Source organism: Opisthocomus hoazin, chromosome 1 (assembly GCF_030867145.1).
Source record: "Opisthocomus hoazin isolate bOpiHoa1 chromosome 1, bOpiHoa1.hap1, whole genome shotgun sequence".
In the NCBI taxonomy this organism is placed as follows: domain Eukaryota; kingdom Metazoa; phylum Chordata; class Aves; order Opisthocomiformes; family Opisthocomidae; genus Opisthocomus; species Opisthocomus hoazin.
The window spans coordinates 67,982,769-68,002,839 of NC_134414.1; the positions used below are offsets into that span (position 1 = coordinate 67,982,769).

At 39.6% G+C, this 20,071-nt stretch overlaps 2 long non-coding RNA genes across 3 annotated transcripts in view; one reads left to right on the forward strand and one right to left on the reverse strand.

The window, feature by feature from the left end:
- Nucleotides 1-20,071, forward strand: part of LOC142363217 (uncharacterized) — a 124,187-nt gene that overhangs the window by 8,908 nt on the left and 95,208 nt on the right. Inside the window, exon 2 of one of the 2 annotated variants that reach the window (XR_012765594.1) lies at nucleotides 5,400-5,480. This is a non-coding gene — a long non-coding RNA (uncharacterized LOC142363217). Of the gene's footprint in view, nucleotides 1-5,399; nucleotides 5,481-7,179; nucleotides 7,308-20,071 lie in introns of those variants that run through there. The other variant, XR_012765598.1, reaches the window with a different exon arrangement.
- On the reverse strand, nucleotides 233-18,672 carry LOC142363225 (uncharacterized). The gene is made up of 3 exons (XR_012765605.1): nucleotides 18,305-18,672; nucleotides 635-740; nucleotides 233-412 (listed from the first exon to the last, which is right to left on the reverse strand). It is a non-coding gene; the product is annotated as an uncharacterized LOC142363225 (long non-coding RNA).

Here is a 20,071-nt window from a genome sequence, read left to right on the forward strand (position 1 = left end):
CTTCTCTCTTTTCTCACAGGAAATGAGGGGACTCATTTCACTGCTCAGGTTTTATTTCCTTCCCTCTCTTCCTCATCATGTCACTCCACTTCCAGAGCGGTAGCATCACTTGAACTTCCTAAGTAAAGAATTCTTTAGCTTTGTAAGTGTAAACAACAGAGCACAAACACTCGTATCTGCAAATGGACAATTAATTTTAAAGGTACGTGACTGTAAATTAAGTACCTCTGACTAAGGGTAGGCCCTTCCACTTTCTCCCCTTGGCTGCCTTTGGGCCGTGCAGACTCAGGACATTTGGACGAGGGGAAAATCCGTCGAACAATAGTGCGCCCATGCTTGTCTCAGTGATTCACACCTGCATGCCTGAAGTTTCGTCTGGATCATGAACACCACATGATGCCAGGAATGAGCTCTGTGAAAAAAAGAGTAGCAATGCAAAAAAGCTTGTGTGTGGTACTGCAGGAAAAGTGAGATCTGGCTTCCAGGAGCTCATAGCTCTCCGGGATGCCTTAGCTACTGCCCAAAGGCTGTTCTGCAAGGGGCCTTCCAAATTTCTGCTGCGTTGCAGAAATAGAAACAACCGTTGGCTGGGAAAGAGGGTGCAGCAGAATGAATGAATCTTTGGGACATGTACCTGATACGTGGCCTCTGTTCCCGCTCCTAGGGCTGTTAATATCTTCTTCATGTCTTGAACCATCCTTGAACAAAATACAGGAACAGTGTTGTCAGCAAGCATGTTGCTGGTGATAGGAGAAAATGGAACAAAAAGACATGTCATTCGTATTAATAGCATGGCTAAACTGGTAATTTCTTATCTATATTCTGTAAGGAGTAAACCAGATCCAAATCAGAAAGAAAAAGAGGAGCAGTTACAAGTAAACAAAATAAAACATTCCCTTGAAAGCTCTTCTAACAATTAAATAAAGCTAAACATTGAACTCCAGCACCCCAAACCTGTAGCTCAATTCCCTATTTAGCAAATTCATATGAAGCTATGACAAATCCCCAGGTGTGATGACAGACCCTTCATTAAGCTTCTGCATTCGTCTCTGATCATAGTTTCTCCTCCTCCATTCTGCTATCAATTCCATTCAAAGTGATGCTTCAGATTCATAGCCTGAAAAGAAGTGGTTGTGGGTTTTTTTTTCATTTGTGGTTGACCCATTTGTGGTTTGGTTGAAAACAAAACAGTCTTATATATGCATTTTTTGGTCAAAATATTTGAAAGCTGGGGAAGAATATGGAAATCATCCATTGTGGAAGAGATTTTGCTTTCTTGTATTACTAACAACATTCTGGCTTTCCATCTCAAAACTGATATTTTTACAGTCAATGTGCTTTGTATTCCCTTTGCCTGTTCTCTGCTTTTCAGCCAAGTGCAAATTCTTTTTGCATACATTTTGATATTCTTTATTTAGTGGTTGAGCATTTTTCAAAGCAACCTTCTAGATCCTGCCTTTAAGTCAGAATATCGATCTTCTGTTTCTCATCTTTGATACCTAGTTTCAGGCATTTCCAAGCTGATTTAGTGTGGTCTCTGCTTTTGCCACAACATCTAATGTTTTCCATTATTGATGCTCTCTCCTTCATTTCTACTGATAAATAAGACTATTTTGTTTGTTTATCTACAATTTTGGGATCACGATTTGGACGTTTCCCTATCACTGTATAGATACATATATATGGATAACTTTCATCATATATAGACAGCTTCCATCAGAGAGGCTGGGTGCTAGGTCAGTGGAGTCCCTTGAGGATGTATCAATACACACCTGTTTTGGATCTAGCAGTTCTTACTTTTAAAGCACATTTAAATTTGGAATTTTCTACATAAATCCTTGATGCAAAGTATGTGTCCCAGAAAAAACAGAGAAAACTGCACAAACTTGATGTCAGGGAAGTAAATAGTAGCCAGCATTCTTTGAGAATCTGATGTGTGTCATTTGAGTGCTTAACCACAAATATTTTATTTAGTCCTACTAAGAGTATTCATTAATATTACATGAATTTCATTCACTACATGAGCTATAGAATAATAAAGCTAGTGACTAATTTGCAGTGGAAGATTTACTTCAAAAGTGCATTTGACAAATTTAGCCTCTTTTTCTGTTTGTGGAATACCAACCAGCCCTGAGAGGCCTCTGTTTTGTAAGGATGTGAGATAAGAAGGGATGTCCTGGGTGATGGGGAGTAGCTACGACCTCCTGGGTAACAGCTCTCTGCTGTTGCTGGCAGCCATGTCATATAACTCCTTTTAGAAACTTACTCAGTTTGATCTTAAAAGTAGTTAAACTGCTGTCTTACTTCTCTGGCAATTAGAAACCTTATTCTAACTTTCTAGTCTAATCTTACTCAAGACTGTTTTGTTTTTTTTATCATACTTGGATGATCTTTGTTTTTTCAGCTTTACTAGCTCTTTATCTTCTCTAGTGTATACTCGTTTCTCAGCATCTGGTTTGCTAAATTAAGCAAGCCTCATTTAAATCTTCTTTCTACTCTGTGGACCATCCTAGGAACTCTTTTTTCCATCTATTCAGATTCCTAACTTTTATTATCATTTGACTTAATTCAGCTATTTTTTCTAACTTCAGAGACCAATCATGAACAATTGGTAAGTATTTAATAATTACCATTCAGTGTTGATTGGTCTCAAGTGTTGTTTTTATTCATCATCTTTTTCTAAGCCTTTCTTTTTATTGTAGCTTACCTAAAATCTATTGATTTTACAGTATTCAGTGGGCCGAATCCAACTGACAATAAAAGGATAGAAAATGTCCCATTGTTTTCCCTTTTGAAGGCATAATACTTGCAGAATTACCATATGAGTAAAATTAGGTAATTTTAGAACTATTTAAAGATATTTTTTCTGGGTCATACATGTCTTGCCTAGGGTCATTACTCTAGAAATCATCCTGGTTTATTACGAATTTATGATGGGTGATGATTCAAAATACATACAGTCTACCTTCTATGTCTAGCCTGTCCTTTGCCTATTAAACCTTCGATTCAATCCTTCTGCATGTTCTTGTCACCTGCTATAAAATTGCTAGGTGGCAATGACTGGATGAATTATTCCTGGCTGATTTCAATAGTATTTCGGTTTTGCTTATAAGATTAACTTCTTTGCCCTGTTACTTGCATATGTAGCTAGTCTATAATTAGCTGTTTCCTTTTCAGACATCCCGTGTCTCTACTTGACTCCAAGCTGAGCTAGTGCAGCTCCTTGCCATAAATGAGGAAAGAGCTGTGAAGAGGAAATGTGGTTTCTCGTGGTGATCTTGTCATCGGTAGATCACAGACTAAGGCATGGTTTGCATTTGGCATACAGGGCCATAGGGCAGGAGAAGGCTTGCAAACATGTGAAGTAAATACCTAACTAAGAGAGAAAATGAGGCAGAAAGCAGTTCTGCATGGTTCACTTGCTGTGCAACACTTGGTTCTCTGACTTGTTACTGATGTTGTCCTTGCTCTTTCCCTAGCTGTATGCTGTAGTTGCTTGCTGAACCAAGTTTGATTTTATCTATTTTATCAAAAAGGCAAAGGTGAGAAGATAATTAGCTCAGGTTTTCCTGTGTAATCTAACAAACAAGGTACCACTTACTACCAGCGATCAAGAAAGCTTCTGATGAAGGAAAGATGCAGTTTTCAGAAAACTATTGTGCCAGTAAATGCCGAAGGTCAGGCTCTGCAGGTGAGGAAATTGTACCTTTTCCCTGCTGAAAGCAAAGGGAGAGCTCATCCTTCTTTCTTGGCTTGGGAAGCGTTGCTGCACCGGAACGTTCCTTCGTCGTCGCCGGTGTACTGAGAGCTCCCCCTCCCGTTCCATTCCACTTCTAAGTGCTTGCAGACCTCACACCTCTGAATCACAAATTCCTCATGTCTTCCGTTTTTTCTGCAGTATGCTATACCAGCGCAGAGAACACTTCTCAGTGCCAGCTGAAAATTCATTGCCACAAGCTCGGGCTGTAAGCCTAACCTGAGAGGGTGGGGGGGAGGGGGTGCTGTGCTGCCCAGGACTTTCAGGTACTGTTCCACATGCAACCACAGTTTTCCCCTGTTTGACTTTGGGTTTATGGCACGAATCTTCTTTTTTCTGTTTTCTAACTGTAGGCTGAGGAGCATAAAATTTCCTCCTGTAGCAAAAGTCACAAAAAAGTTGGCAATTTTATTTTTATAATTTCCCGTGAATGAATATGAAAAAAAAAGTATAAAATTGTTTCTTGGACAACCAGATTTAAGCAATTTCACTAGCTCAGATTCAAGAAGGAGCACCATGGAACCCCATGGAAAAGTAATCAGAGAGTACTGAGGAGGAGCAAGCTCTGACTGTGAGGGAAAGGATGTCAAAAGGAGTTGGATCCACGCTGTTGGAAGTTTTCAGTTGTTACCGTGTCCTCAATATAGTAACTGAATGACATCTTTTGAGCCCCAGGTGATGATATAGAATGACACATATTTCATGGAAAACTACTCAGTTTTGAAAACAAAACAAACAAATGTATCCACAGCCACCTACGACAGAGAGATTATCTTTGCTGAAGACTTTATTTATAAAATGAGCAATAATACTTTTCACAAGGCTTGATATTGGTATCATACAGACTCCTAATTCAGAAAGTGGAGAACCATGGATGGTGGTGTACATCCTCTTTGAAGACATGATTTCATGGGATACCTCACAGCTAATGAATAACTTCAAGGACCCTCAAAGGTTGCTAAAGGAGAATTCCTAGCAATCATATCTGTAATTTTTCATTTCCCGCAGGCAAAAAAGGATAGAGGACAGAAGATTCTGGAAATAACCTGCTGGTAAAGTGGAGTGATGAAAGAAACAGATGCTCGCTTTTGTGGAACATTGTACACTTTTCTGTGAGAAAGGAGGGTTGCGCAGTTTGAATGCCAATAGAAGGAAAATTAAGATTAAAGATCTGCAAATATATGTAACACTCGCATTACTTGCAATAAGACAACATAAGAATTTACAATAATTCAAAGTGCTTCATCCAGCAGAGAAGAATATCATACCTCTTTGTGACAGACAAATGGAAACAGACCAGAAAATGAAAAAAAAGAGTGGCTACAGAGGTACCAGTGCTTGCAGCAGTTTTATTTATAGAGACAGAATAAAGCTCTGACCACTAGTTAATGCAACATTTAGACGTTGTCCTTTAAAGCTAAAAGTTAGACTGTTATAAAAAAATAATCTCCACCATTTGATATGACATTTCACCACTTCTTCATTCTTGCCTTTTGTGTTTTACTTTCTTGTGTCCCTTTGCCTTTTGCTTTTATTCACAAAGCTCCCTATTCTGCCTGCTTTTCACTGCTTTCCTGCTCCTTTGCATCCTCCCTCCAGGTTTGTCTTCTGAATCAAATACTTGTATTCTGTTTTCTCACAGTAAACACATTTATTGAAAGAAAATGGAGCTGAAGCAGGAGGGAGGAGGCCACAGTCACAAAATCTTCCCTCCATCTGTAAGGTACTGAAGAATGTGCATACGAATGAATTTTCAAGTAATATAACTAGAGTTAATGATATTTTGGTTTGTCTTATGTTTTATTTTTCAAGCGTCCTTGCATTCCTTTTTTTCCTGATGAAGTTCTTCTGGAAAACTACTCAATTAGTTCCTCATTGTGAGTGAGAAGGCAAGCTTTTTTTGCACGATATTTTTTCTCAGTGAACTTATGTGAAAGACAAGGAAATCTTGAAAAAGAAAGTCGTTACTTATGTCTTAGGATTTTAGACATACATATACACTTTAAAAAACTTGTATAAGCAAGAGTACATCCCATCAAAGGACGGCCTTTCCTAATCTTATTTGCTTATATCCATTCATGCAGAGCAAGGACGGAGTCAGGTGTTTCTTTTCTTTCCTTTCCTTTCCTTTCCTTTCCTTTCCTTTCCTTTCCTTTCCTTTCCTTTCCTTTCCTTTCCTTTCCTTTCCTTTCCTTTCCTTTCCTTTCCTTTCCTTTCCTTTCCTTTCCTTTCCTTTCCTTTCCTTTCCTTTCCTTTCCTTTCCTTTCCTTTCCTTCCCTTCCCTTCCCTTCCCTTCCCTTCCCTTCCCTTCCCTTCCCTTCCCTTCCCTTCCCTTCCCTTCCCTTCCCTTCCCTTCCCTTCCCCTCCCCTCCCCTCCCCTCCCCTTTTTTCTTTCTTTTTCTCTTTCTCTTTCTTTCTTTTTCTCTTTCTTTTTCTTTTTCTCTTTCTTTTTCTTTTTCTCTTTCTTTTTCTTTTTCTCTTTCTTTTTCTTTTTCTTTTTCTTTTTCATTTTCTTTTTCTTTTTCTTTTTCTTTTTCTTTTTCTTTTTCTTTTTCTTTTTCTTTTTCTTTTTCTTTTTCTTTTCTCTTTTTCTTTTTCTTTTTCTTTTTCTTTTTCTTTTTCTTTTTCTTTTTCTTTTTCTTTTTCTTTTTCCAAACAGGCTCCGCTTTTCCTGTTCACGCCTGCTGTACTGTCTTTCATAGCCTAGCAAGAGATCAAGGCAACCTTTGCAAAGTTGTGGGAATGGGTGGATTGCAAAACAAAGTTTTGGTGACACGAGAGCTCAGCAAATCGTGGTCTGAGAGCTGAGATCAGGTGCCTGTGAACCGGCACTGATGTCTGGAAGGAAGCAGGGCCTCAGGAAGGATACAGCGAGGCTGCAGCTTGCAAAGCACATTATGTCTAGAACTGCAATTGTGGCATTTCATTGCTTTAAGACTGTGTTTGAGTTTTGTCTGCAGAAAGAAAGATTATAGTTTTTTTTGGCTTTAGGACTGGTACTTCAGGACTGATAGTCCATGTAAGTTTCTGATGCCTTCATTGCTGTGAAGTATATCAGATCTGAAGATGCCAGTGCATCCCAGGTGCTGGGGACCTTGAAGTCTCAGACTCTTAAGAATGAAGGATCTGCTTTAAAACAACCTTCTTTAAGGATAATTTCACTAGTGAATTGGACAGAAAAAAGCCGTTCGCATCCTCCAAATTGCCTGGCTTTCCGGTGTGTTTCCCAGAGTAAGTGCTAGTACGTTGACTACTACTCTCCTTCTCTTGCATAGTTCACCTTTTTCCTACAACTCCAGCCTACCCACAGGCACCGCCAGCTCACACACAAAGAGGAACGTTTCTGGAGCCCACTGCTGCAAGATTGCATAATCACTTACTCAGTGTAGTCAGCGGGGACAGGAGAATGAGGCTACTTCACTGCTGTTGTGTGTAACATATGCAGAGGAGTTATGGCTAAATAACAGCAGCCACAGTCAGTGAAGCATCTGAATTTGGCTGGCCACTCAAATGGACAAAAAAGAGGATTGTTTCCTACTTCTTCATTAAAGTAAGCAATTATCTGTTGTCTCTGCTGGTTGCTATGTACAGATTACAGATAGGGCAGAAAATTGTGAGAAGAAGGCAAGAGACTGAGTGAAACAGAGGGAGAAATATGCTGGAAGGTAGCTTTGAGAGGATGAGAAAGAGGAAAGGGAAAGAGTGACACCATTACCCTGGAGATCAAAGAGCAATTCAAGACCTCCTCCTATCAGCCAGGATTAGGATGGAAGTGGGAATGTTCTTATACTTTGCTGTTTATTTGTCTGTTTGTTTGGATGCATAATAGTTGTCCATACTATTGGATACAGACTAGGCAATAAACATGTCCTATGGTTTTGAAAGCCATAACACAGATGATGTAAGAATGACAACTTTTTTTTTTAACTTTGTGATTTGTTGTTTAAGGGAAATGACTAGAAATGTTGAGCCTGACTCATGGTTTCTGACTGCATGCTTATTGATATGAGTTCCAGTACGATGGAGCAGCCCCAACTGTGTTTTACAGGTTATGGTAGCAGTACATACTGCCTTAATAATTTCTTGAAACAATAGTGCAAGTTAGTTCCTAAAACTTTAAATTGTGTAACATAGATTTGCATACATTTTACAAGAAATATTTTACATTTTCTTTTTTAGTCTTGCAGTTAGTTACTCTAAAAGTGCATTTAGTTAAAAGTATCTCAAGTCACTTTCAGCAATCTCAAACCTATACAGATTAGCAGAATAATCTCTGTGTGTTACTTGGACTGAAATTCTTCATATTGAGAGTAAGGAATTATAGTATTAAGGTAGTTCAGTTAATACTTCACTACTGTCTGTGGGGTTTTGCCATAACTATTTTTCTTGTCACACGCTGCTGTAAATCTGGGTAGACATATATACTCTTGTAGAATTAAAAAGCACACTTAAAAATGTCTAAATTAAGCTTTTAAAATAGAAAATCTTAAGCACTTCCTATGTATTCCATTTTACTTTCCCAATACGTTTCCCAGTGAAAGAAAAAAAAAATGAATAGCTTTATTACAAAACTTCATGGTATTCCTGTACTATGGGAACAATATATTCTTAAGCGCTCCATGCATCTGAAATTTGTCTTGATGTGGCCCATTTATTTTAATTTGGGTCTGTCAGTGGAAAAAAAGAAGTAATTAAACTTGTGACTAGCATGGAGAAACATTTTACGTTCTAACACTGTAGCTTGATACCCAGTAGTTTCTTTATATTTCTTCCAGTTGTCAGATCAAAGTCTCTCAAGTGCTATAACTCAGCCATGCTTTGATTAATTACTTCACACAATGAATTTGCAAATTATATTTCTGAAGTGATTTATGTACTTCTTAACTTCAATCACGCGTACCCTCCCCCCTGGTCTGTGGTTTGATTTTGTTTTTTTTTTTCTATTCCAATCTTTATTCACTAATGTAGTCAGTCCACACCTTGTAAAAATATTTTTGAACAATAACTGATGTAATTTTATGCTTAACAAATTGGTGTAGACAGAGATTTCCAGTAAAGAGCAAAATCTTACCTGAATAGTGCAATTAAGCAGAACTGTAAGAATGACTTAAATTGCAGTCACCCACCAGCACTCCTGGTCAGGTCTTCAGCCTCAATGCTTTATACAAATATATGAAGTCCCTCCCTAAAAATTTCCAGCTGCAGGTTTTGTCTTGGCTGGGGTTTTGTTCGAGATAGGGCTACTGGAATAGCTGAGCTAAGGCAACCTTTGCAATACATGTTCAAACCAAACATTTGGTTACTGTAGTTAGACTTTGGTAAATAGTATTTGGGGAAGTAATAACTTGCCTGCACCAGTGATGTGCTTGTCTGGGCAGCGTTTAATATTTACATTTGTGGTTTTGTTATACAGTCTCACATGACATGCTGCTGTTCGTGTTCAATCCATTTGCGTTACATAGTGGTATCTAATCTCTGTTTGGTGGTATTGTGTTTATAGATATAAATATCCATGCCTTCCCTACGACTTGATCTGACAAGTTTCTGAAGGAGTGCTGTGAGGTTATTTCTCTCATTACCTCTATCTGATATCCTTAGCTCTGAATGTTTGAACAGGGCATTCATTCACATGCTTTAGAAGCCATTTTCATCTAGATGCTGCTTTTTTTTTTTTTATTCAGGTATGAACCTAACAAGGACACGTGAGTGGAGGTAAAGGACTAATAGTAGGGTCCTGACTGTAGAAGTGTGACTGGCATACTGTCCCAAATACTCTTGTTCCTTGTCACAGCTGCAGTGTAATTGTTTTGTCCATCCATATAAGAAACTGCACAGAATGAAATAGGCTGAAGTCTTGCAGATTGGAAGTATTCATTCACTCCCTGGTTTACTTTTGAAACACAGTAATAGCTCTCTGTCAGACAAAACCCAGCTGTGTTTTGGGGGGTAGCTGACTTTGAAGGCCCCTTATTGTAGGAAGAATCGACAGAATTTCAGCAAATTTGGTTCTTTGATGCTCCTGGCAAGCCTTGTACTCTCAAACACCCCAAATGCCTTCACATCATGCCCCAGGACCTGCAACAACTTCCTTAGTAAGTGACATATAACTGTGGTGTTGATGGGCAGCAATGTTGATCTCACACTATTTTGAACACTTTGAACTGGAAAGAAAAATGCACGTGAAAAAAAAATAATTGTGTTCTAGGGCCACCAAAATGGGGCAGAGGGGAGAACTCATAGAAAATAACATGCAGAGTGGAAAAGGCCAGTCTAGGCTTGATGGGGTCAGCCAAGTACTGTATGCAAAGGTGCGCTGCAGCACCTGACCCAGAGGTGAACGGTCGTTCCCTGAGACAGATGCATTTAGCTATTTAGATATAACACAGTCAGAACAAGCTGTCTAGCCCAGAGTCATGTCTCCAGTCACAGCTAGTAGTAGAGACATGAGGTAATGGATATACATTTTAATTAAATTTAGAGTGATACTTCTCCTTGTATGCCTTCTCTGTCCTAGCTTCTTTGTTCTTTCTACCTTCAGTTTTAAACAGATCCATTACTTCTAGGTCTGATCCTGGACATTGGTAGACAGGTCTGTTTCTATTTGTTAGGAAACATTTTTCAGATGAAATTCTCTGGTCTTTCTGAAACGCTGTGATATTCCAAAATTTTTGAGGAGTTTCAGAAGACTGAAACCTTTTATGACTCCTATGCAGAGCAGTTTCCTATTGTATTGACATTTTTGCTACTGAAGTGCTAATTTCACCTAAAAAAACAGAGACTTAGACAAATGCCTTAACTGATATGAATAGTGCTTATATAGGAATACCCTTTAAAGACTGCTTAATTTGATCACTAAAACATAAGCAGAGGAATTGTAGTTTCTTTAGCTGAAGTCTTGCCATTGCCTCATTTAATATTGTGTTCATGGCACTTGTAAAATCTTAACATTTATGTGGGCCCATCCTGCGTGCAGCTGCACAACGTCATTGTAAGGTAGGGCATAGCACTGACTCCATTTTTTAAAAAAGCAAGACCATTTCACTCAGACTGAATGCCCATGGTCATAAAAAAAGAGTCTACACGTGCAATACATTTTCCTACGACTCTCTCCAAGCGTACAAAAAATACAGATCACAAGACTGTTTCTATTTCTAGGTCCCAAATCAAGAAATAAGAATGTCAGCAGGCTAAGTACTAGCTTTGCAGGAAATAAGAGTCGTAGAAGGGATCTTTAAAAAATGGATAGGTTGATTTTTACGTAGGGGCCATTATAAAATCCTCTGTTTATGAAAAGAAAATTAGTGTCTCCATTTCTGGGTTAAGACTTGAGAAACCAGCAGACCTAGCATAGTAATAAAACATTTTAGAATGCTTATTATTAGGATATCAATGTGTCTCATATTGAAGCAGGAAATGCTTCAGTGTGATGTTCTTCAGCCATGTAGCATGTATGTCAAAAGATTACTGTCATCGCAGAATACATCAGAATAAATAATACATTACTGGAAAGACCTCTTGTTTCTTACAGTAGGATTCATTCGTCTTGTGTTTCTTTTTCACTGTGTTTATAAGTATCTGGGATGATTTTCCTAAAGGATCTGCTGGGATACATGAAATGTAATTCTTTATAAATTAAAATGAAAAAGTTCAAAAGTAGTTATTTCTTTGTATTTATTATTACCTCTGTCGGTGTAACTTCCTCTCTTGCTTGTTAAATATTGTCAAGTCTACCTAAACGTATTTTATTTTCTCACCCTGCTACTCCCAATAGCCTGGTAGACATTTTGCAATAGTTTCTAGTTTACCATGTAATTTATGTTATTTTCCCCTTTCAGTTTAGAAGATATTTCTTAAAAAAGGAAATATTTCTAATAAAAAAGTAAATACTGAAACTAAGACAATATGCGAAACCCCCCAAAGCTTCGTATTTAATTCATGTTGATATTTGATCTAGAAAATAAAAGAACAGTGGCAGAAAAATCACTGATGTGGCCTATCACATTACAGAGTAATTAATTGTTGTTGTTTGTATAAACATTGGGACTGACATTAAGACAGGGATTCAAAGAATTCATGTGTCCTCAGTGTTACCAGTTACAGTCCTTTTCCTGCAAAAGAGGTGTTAGCTCAACTTTTACACATCCTGATTTCTCTCCTGACTGTAGCATGTAAGGTTAAACACATGTGTAAACCTCTGAAGATTGATTCCTTAAAGATGAGAATGTCTTTTGATAATTTTAAGCATGTAAAATTAAGCTCTTGCATTAATCTTCTCCAAACTGGAGCGTGTTAAATCCGAGTTAGAGCTAGCCGTCTCCAACATACAATAACAATCTGTTGAATTAATAGATGTTTATCCTCTTCAGTAAAATTTTGTTTCTTATCTTGTCATCAGAAGAAAGTCTGATGGGATGCTTATTATCCTAGATTTCTTCTTTTTTTTTTTTAATAAAAGATGATAATATTTGTTTTGGAATATCACCTAGCTCAGAGGGACAGACCAGTTAAAGCAGTTTCTTTTAGTTTAGTTTGGCCTTTCATAGGCTTTCCTTCTCCAGTACCTTCCCAACACTCCCATACTTGGGGTTTTCCACCTGATTGTCTGTAGGAGCAAATCAGTAGGCTGGAGAACTAAGACCACTTTCTTTATTTCAGTAGCAACATCCAAACAAGAAGTGGCTTCCACACTTTTGCCAGCACAACTATCAAACCTGATGTGTGTGGGAAATCATCTGTTTTTACATACAAGGACTCTCAAATGGTTTAAAGTGACATGGTGTTGCTGAATGATTATGTGCTGATTTAGACAAGCCGAGGATTTTGCCATTCTTATCTGAAAGAAGAAAACGGATTTAAAACTCAGAAATATGAGCACACACTTATTTGTGCTGAATATGTCTTTTTATAATGAGTTTCCAAAATCCTGGAGAAAGGTTTGTTGGCTGCCTCCCCCCAGCCTTAAGTGCACTTGAATACCAGCAGAAAAATTCTCAGGCCGTGACGGAGGAAGCAACTTATTGACAAAACAACTCTTCTATGAAGGACCAGAGAAAATAACCCTGAAACATCTGGTTTCCGTTTAGACCGGAAGCCCAGAAAAGTTGCCTTCCATTTCATTTCAGCATTTAGGATATGCAAGCATCTATTTTTGTCTGGTTTCCAAAAGAAGTGAAGCTGCTGTCACCATGCTGCCTGTCACTCTGCTCGCTCTCTATTTTTTTTTTCTTAGTAACTTTGGAACACACTGGCCAACTTCCAAACCAGACAGAGAGGTAAGAGTGTTTGAAAGATTCAGGCTTCTCACCTGGTACTCAAAAATAACAGCCAAGCAGAGAACCTGCTTAATGCCCTCGGTGAGGATAAGGGATGGGGCATGAACTCAGGCAAAGATCAGAGAACCTGGAACAAGTATGTTATGAATGGCTTAACTGGAGATAGGGGAAAAAAAAAAGCAATGCAACCCAAAATCTTCCTAGTCACTGTTTGTAATATTTTTTTAGAGATAAGAAACCCACACGTGATGTTACTCACAGCTGACAGGCTGGTCCTCTGGCGGCTAATAAGGCACAAACACTGACTCAAGTCTTCCCTGCAGTTAGGACATAGAATTGTCTTTCTGCCGCATGGACTACTCAGTATATTAAAAGTACATATAAAAATTAAATTGCGGCTTTATTCTAATTCAGTTAAAATAGAAAAGAGCCACATGATACAAATCTGCTGGAAACTAGGCTTTTGGGGTTTGGAGTCTCCTGTTAGATCAAGACGTAGGTGTGGGTCAAAATTAGAGGGGTTCTATCCATTTGGGTGTTTGCAATAATGTCTGTTTCAGGATTTCTTAATTTCTTTATGTTTAGCAGTTTAACTGCTTATTCTTATTCAAATTGTTTCCTGAAGCATTTTCTCTGTGCTATCTTTTAACATTTAACCCACAACATAAAATGAATGAGATATGCATATGTGAAATCTGTTTCAAAGCATATCGGCACTGATGGAACTGCTGCGGCCTTCCATATAAGCATACCCTCGCATACGATGAGGGACGTTAGGCCAAAACCCATTATCCTCCCGTTTTTACCAGATACTACAGAGGGCTTCGGACACGAACTGCATGATTAGACTGAAACTTCATGGGCTCTGGGGAGAAAGGCGGAGTGACATTAGGCTGGAGCAAAAATTCGTTTCTTGCTGCGTTATGAGTCCTTTCCCAAGTTGTGGGTGTTTGTTTGTTTTTTTTTTAAATTAATGCAGCTGACTTGAGCAAGGCTGTTCATATTTTCCAGCCTGGCAGTTTTTACTTCTTTACTCCTTTGGTCTGGTACTTTTTTGGCATGCCTAAGCAAAGCTGAGGCATTCATGTCAGAAGCTGCCGATGACTGGAGCCAGAGGAGCAGCCTCCCCTCTGCGTACCCGCAGGTCTTGTCTTGAGAGCGGCGGGCGGCTTTGGACAACTCGTCCGCTCCTCTGCCGCGGGACCAGAGTCTGCGTGTTCCCAGTGCGGTGCAGGGGGGTTCTGCCTTCTGTACTGAGCGGAGATGAAGAAGGAGACCTCTGTGCATCTGCAGCTCCTTGCCATGGGCTTGCTCTCTTCCCTGATCTAGCCTGGGGTCTGTGATCCTGCCGTATGCTGATGCAGAATGAGGTTTGGCTTCCATTTCCTCATTCATATTAAAATATTATCTCTCTTTTTAATGAAAACTTCAAATTCTGGGCAAATCTGGGGATAAGACACCTTTCTCTTTTTCTGTCTTCTTGTCCCTGCACGTTCTTCTGTAATTTTGTGGACATAAACAGCCCTTACCTTGCTGTCCCTGCCTTTTTGTTCCTCCCATGCATTGCTCCCTGTGTTGCTCTGCTGCAGTTGTTTATGAGGCAAAGTAAGCACTAGACTAGCATAAAGGAAAAATGGCTTTTCTTTTGTGAGGGGTTTGGCTTTTGTTTTATTTTTTTTAAACCTGGATGATTCTCTGACTCACCGTGCCCAGCTGAAGGCACAGACTGGAGGCAGCTTTGTGTTGGGGAAGTAAAGAGACAGTTCAGTCACCCCTACCCCTGAGGAGGATGTAACCACAGTGTTAGAGGAGGACACTGAGCACTTTGTGCCTGCACTTGTTGAATTTGCTGAGAAATTTACTGTGAAATTTATCCTCTCCTGTGGTGGACAATCTCAACCTGGCCTTTATTGTACAAATGCCTCAGATTGCGAAAATGTTTGTACAACACTGAGAAAACTGTCATTGCTCAGAAGATAATTGCAATTATTTTCTCTATTATCTATTAATCTTTAAGCTCCTCCATGATATCTTTTTTGGTGTTCATGAATAAAATAAAATGGGAGGAATGAGTGAAATTTCCTGTATATGGATATTAAATACCTGCTTTGAAGGAAGGCCTTTATAATTCAGATCTTGTCCCTTCTGTAAAACACTCCCCATGGTATACCATTATGTTAAACCAATAAAGGGGAAAATGGTATTCCACGCACATGTGAGCTAATAACAACTGGCATGCAGAACATAAACACCACAGTGGGTCACACTAAGGCAGACTGGCAAGCTGCTGTGCTAGCTTAGTTTCCAAATGCCTGAAGATAATTGCCCCAGTATATCCATGCAAAACTTACAAAGAAAAAAATAAGATTATCCCAAGCATGAAACTAGCTGGAAAATTACTCAGCAGTGTTATTGAAAACTCATTTTACCTGCTGTGATATTTAGCTAATATGATTAGCAACATTAAGATGGAGACTTCTGCTCTACTGTGGAAGTAGACTCCAACCTACCTATCGTGGTGGGAAATTTATTTTGTTCTGTAACATATCAGCATTTTCTGCCTGCATGAAATCTCTTAAACATCCACGTCTACTTTCTTATATCACTGGTGTCAAATTCAGTACCGATTCATGAGCAATCTATAGTTCAGAACCTCCACAGTCAGTGAGAATAGTAAGAACATCAAGAGCAGCATTATTTCAATAATTAATTACATTGAGCAAAGGTGAAAATCTTTTTAAAATTATTTACAATAGATTTGCATGCGCAAAATATTATTTTCATGCTGAGCTTATTTTCAGGCTTTTGCATAGGTGAAGCCTATTCCATATATACGGGTACAGAAGAGGTTGAAATGCTGATGCCTATTTTTAATTAGGTATAAAAACAGATTTTCCTTTTCTTGAAACTGTTTCCTTACAATTCAGTCCTCCTTGACCATACCATCTCCCTACTTAATTTGGTAATTACACCTCCCTCTTTCTTACAAAGTCTATAATAATATCAATGATTATTATAAAATAATATCATGTAACTATAGCACCTGGGGCCTGCAGCTGTAACAAAGACCTCATGTGGTGAGGTCTTTAAGAAAAATCACAGAATTGGAAATTAGTTTTCCCTTTCACAGTTTCTCAAGAGAATACGTGGTAAGACAAGAGATAACAGATAATACACACTTATGGGGAGACTACAGGAGAACAATGATATCAAATAAGGTATGTATGTATAAAGATCAGGCTATCTCTGAAGGAGGTAGTGTCCACTGATAATTTAAATACTATAGCATCTACTGACTTGAAGGTTAGGGGCTTAAAACGCCTTTCTGTAAAGTGTATTAGAAATTGACCACATAACAGTGAAAGCTTGTGAATTTAGTTCACGGAAGGCAGAACTTTTTCAAGACTGTTGGTATGTTTTCAGGAAATCTAGCAAATGCTCAGGAATCGTTCAATTAAGCACCCAAAGACTTGGGCAGGAATGAGGTACACAGGCTTCTTGTACAAAAGCATGGAGAAAATTAGGCGTCTTGGAGTAGAGGGAGGGAGCTACCTGGGGTCAGTAAATGGGTGTAATTCTGCCTAAGTCTAAACAGTTGGAAGGCTGGGGATATGTCTCAGATCCCTCTCACTGGTTTTCTCGCTTGCACTGTCTAGAGATGCTCCTCTTCATGTGTCATCTGCAGCCCAGAATGAAAGCTCTGTCCAGGAGGCAGAAACATACAGCATTTTAAAAAGAGTGGCTCGTTTTTGTCTGTTGTTTTTAACAGAGCTTTAACACCTCACTCTGTGCCTCTGTGTGTATATACACACATATATAAATAGGCATTTGGTTCCAGGGACCAGAATTCAGATCTCCTCTTGCAAACCAAGTGCTCCAACTATGAGTTTGCAGCAGACCTTCATCTGTTCTTTCCTTTGATAGAGTCACAGAATCATAGAAAAACTGAGGTTGGAAGGGACTTCCTGAGGTCATCACCTCCAGTTCCCCGCACAAAGCAAGGCTCAGTTAGATCAGGTTGCTGGGAAACTTGCCCAGTAAATTTCTTAGTATCTCCAAATGTAGTGATTCCACAGCCTTGCTGGGCAACCTGCTCAGGTGTCCGACCATCTCCATGGTACATTTTTTCCCCTTTACATCTAAAGAGAATTGACTGTTTTCCAAATTGCGCTCATCATTTATCATGTCATCAGTGCATGAGGTCTTCAGTGCTCTTCGTCTGGGAAGAGCCTGGCTCTGTCATCTCTGCATCCTTCTATTTGTCAGCTGCAGAGAGCAGTAAGATTTCCCCTTCACCTTCTCCTAACAAAGCTGGACAAAGCCAGTTGTCTTGGCCTCTCCTCATATGCCATGTACTCATCTTCTGCCTCTCCTCTGGACTTGCTCCAGTCTCTCAACATCTTTCTTGCAGAGTGGTGCCTAAAATTGGAGAGTGTAGATGCAGCCTCACAAGTGCCAAATTAAGGGGAATAATCACTTCTTTTGACCTGCTGGCTACAATTAACTATGGTGCACAATGACACTGCTTCAATAGCGTTAGTTTGAGACTAGCCTTATTTTGAATAATCTGTATCCTGGTGGTTATAGCATTCTCTAGGGGAGATGATAGTTGTGGATTTGCATTGGTTCAGTAAGGGAGACAGCTGAATCTATTTTCTACATCCTGACTGAATGTAACAATCATTAGTTCTTATCTTAAAGGGAAGCAGCACTCTTTGTGTGAGTCCTAATGCTATATGTGGATGCTAAGTGTGTGCTGAGAATGCTTATTGGATCATGATGTCAAAATAGGTAGAGAAGCATCTGTTATTTTTATTCTGATCTGGTTTGGGTAAGAGGAATGCATTTGTTGACTTAGTCCTGTGAAAGCAGCAGTACTTCTCTGCATTCTGGACTACCACAAAACTCTATGGACTTACCAAAGGAGTTTAGGTAGCTCCAGGATTGGGCAGCAGCTGAAAAACGCTTTTCAGAACACTACGTCTTTGTCATATATGCCTAAATTCTGCTTAAATCCAATGTTTGAGCTATCTCTGATTGCTTTCAACTTGCACTGCCCTTAGGGATATCTCAAAATGCATCTCAGACACTGGCAACATAATCTTTCCCCCAAAAAGGGCAAGAGACTAAAGACTGCATAAGGACAAGTAAGAAAAATAAAGTATTTGGTGTGCCTTGAGGCTTTCCCAGCATCTTAGGTCACTAGGCAGCATCTTTCCAAGTGCTTCTGGATAGTAAACTCCCCATCATTTTTTTATATATGTTCAACCCCTACCTCAGTCTGTTTCTGGCTGGGTCTCCCTTTTCCACATGGAGCAGGTGTACCTGTGCCCCCTGAAGCAATGTGTTGTTGCTGGGAAAAGTTGCAGGAGAAAAGAATGAGCAGGAGCTCGTCTCCAGCTTAATACTCTCTGCTTTGCAGTCGCCTTCCATCAGAGCTGGGATGGTCCGCTGCTGGCACATGCAGAGCCGAAGGCAGAGATAAAAGTGAGGGCAATGGTGCCATGGGCACACGTTGCTGCGGCGGGGGAGCCTGCTGAGCCTTGGCAAGCTGAACCATTTGCAGAGCAGGTGCTGAGGAGGGGCGATTGTGCCGAGGGCTCTGAGCTAGCTTCAGCTGGCCACACTGCTCTGATGGCGAACGTGAGGTCAAGTGGCTTCTTTCAGAATAGACCAGGACTTTACCGGTCCCACAGTCTTCCTCTCAGTGAAGCTCTCTCACGGGTATGGTTGATCTTGCTTTTAAATAAACCAGCATTGACTTTAGTAACACACTTTTAATTTACCTAAGTCTATATCAATGTTATCAGCTGGATCTTAAAACAAATGTGTGTTTTTGTACGAAATTGCCTACGATTCAGTCCTTTATCTCTGCTCTAAGGAACAGTACTGACTAAACAGAAACACCGGACAACAGTACATGAGACTCCAGTTGCTTATGTGCTGGATTTTTATGTTACTGTCTGAGAAGATTTGAAGGGTGGACCTCCTTTTCTCCCTCTGCTTCAGCTACAGGCAGGAAAGTGCTTCAGCAGTAAGTCACGTTTCTCTTGTTTACTCTCATCAAGACCTTTCTGTTGCGTAATTCTTTTGTTTTCCACTGTTGTAATCTCTGATACACATGGATCCCGGACAATGTAGATGACCCGTGTGGGATGCATGAGGTTCTCTGTCAAGATATTGTTGTCCCTTGCTGGCTGGGATCCAGGTTTAGTACTAAGCAGAAAAAAAAGAAAAAAAAGAACAATGGAGATAAATTTAGATGCTGTTGGGAAAAAGAATCCAGCACACTGTCCATCCCAGCCCTTTGAAGCGACGCCCACAGTTTCCTTTGACTTTCTCAGGGATTCCCAGATTTTCACAGTAACTTATGCAACCAAAGCAGACACCACCTGACTAACATTTGGCTAACCCTTTGCAATGTCGTTCCAAATGCAAGCTATGAAATGAAGCCTGGTGTCATAACTTAGAGCCTCACTGTGTGCACACTGAACGCAACTGGAAACAGCTGGAGTGCTGATATTGGTACCAGAAGGTACCGAGACAAATTGGACCCCTGGCTGCACTGACTTCCCTGCAGGGCATTACCAAACAACAGTGCTCCCTAGGCCTGAATTTAATTTTTCTAGTACAAGAGCCTCTGCTAAGACCAAAATTCCTGCTAATAGCTCCCTTAAAATACTGTTAATCAGTGACTTTGTATACCTGTTTATTATTTTGACTAATAGTTTGGTGTCGTGTCTTTCAAAGGCCCCATCAAGATATTATAAACTAATCTGATCGCTATGTCCAATTGTATAATACTAGCATTTCTATGTAGATGTAATGTTTAATTGTTTAAAAGGAGGAGGAGGACATGGTGCTGACACTAACCAAGCTTTTTCAGTAAAATTCTGGGGGCTGAAGAAGGCCTTGGCCCCCTCCATATACCTTGTGGTTTATGTTTCTCTTGAACGGCTCCTTTTTTGAGGGTTCTTTCCCTATAATTCAAAGATTCACATTCGGTTACTGATGAAATGTTTTTCTTTGGAAAGAAAAGTCT